The sequence below is a fragment of the Punica granatum genome, chromosome 2 (assembly GCF_007655135.1).
Source record: "Punica granatum isolate Tunisia-2019 chromosome 2, ASM765513v2, whole genome shotgun sequence".
Taxonomy (NCBI): Eukaryota; Viridiplantae; Streptophyta; class Magnoliopsida; order Myrtales; family Lythraceae; genus Punica; species Punica granatum.
Genome location: NC_045128.1, coordinates 14,461,765 through 14,463,086, shown reverse-complemented (window position 1 = coordinate 14,463,086; position 1,322 = coordinate 14,461,765). Strand labels below are relative to the sequence as shown.

The following is a 1,322-nucleotide window of genomic DNA, read 5'->3' as shown; positions in this document are numbered from 1 at the left end:
TAGGAGAACTTTACCTTTTTCATGGGCCGATACGGCTCAAACTGAATTAATCAGAGTTCGTTAAACTTCTGAATATCATGGTACACACTGAAAAAGGGGAATCTTGCATGAGTCGACATTAATTAAAGGGCAATAAAGCCTGTAGGATGAGGAGCAGAGGCAAAAAGAAGGGCAATAATGCCCGTAGAATGAAGGAGCAGAGGCAAAATGAAATGGAACAAAATGGGGGGTAGAATGAAAGAGCAGAGGCCAAATGAAAAAGTAACGCCCACCGTGGGGCTCGAACCCACGACCACAAGGTTAAGAGCCTTGCGCTCTACCGACTGAGCTAGACGGGCCTGTTGGTAATGAATTTGCCATATTTTAATTTTATACATAATTTCCATGCGCGCAGATACCCTCTCTTTTTACATAAATAAAAAAAGAATATACTCTAGTGTGCAAATACAACGGCAACATTTTATTACGCCTGTAAATATCTATATATCAAAATAAAATTGCCTGTTAAATTAATTAATGAACCCATTAAATACTTATTAAGTTGTAAATAATGTAAGAAAATTCATATATTGACTAGCCAGCGGTTCATGTCCCATGTAAATGTTATCATTATTCCAAAAATGATTGTTGTCATAAAATTTAATCATAAATATATGGTTAATAAAAAATAGAGCATGTAGATTACCGTGTTTCCTAAATATAGCCAAAAAGAATAAAAAGTTTTAGAAATTTAGGCATGTACTTTGAAAATAATTATGTTTAAATCAATATTAACTGTTCTATTAAGTGCTGATGTAGACGACATGATTTTGCAAAATATAATTTATGGGGCATCCACATCATCATTATCTTCTATAAATAATTAAAATAAACAAACTTCACAGAAAATAAATAGATATTATTGCCAACTTTACATAATTATCCATATTCATGTGAAATCATCTATAATCAACTCACCCAGCAAAAAGAAAAAGAAAAAAGAAAAATCTATGATCAACTCAATCAACATCAAGCAAACTCTCAATTTTACGGGTTTGGCCAAGTGCAGGCTTAACCCAATTCATGCATACTTTTTTGTTTTATGTCCCGATTAAATCGATTAAGGCAAACTTCAAATTATTCCATGTTTACGTGAGTTCATTCTATGCTCAAACAACTGATTTTAGGCTCTATTCAAGATTAACCGATTTCGTGAGGTTCGTTCATTAACTCATGCAACCGATTTTAACATCAAATGCAAAATAAGTCCATTTCATTTTTATGTTCGAGCAAGTAAGCAATCTTCACCATCAACATCGATCAAACATTCAAGAGACGTAGGG

General features: G+C 33.3%; 1 non-coding gene across 1 annotated transcript; it reads right to left on the bottom strand.

The window, feature by feature from the left end:
- Window positions 1-265: 265 nt before the first annotated feature.
- TRNAK-CUU lies at window positions 266-338 on the bottom strand. The gene has a single exon. It is a non-coding gene; the product is annotated as a tRNA-Lys (tRNA).
- Window positions 339-1,322: the final 984 nt, after the last annotated feature.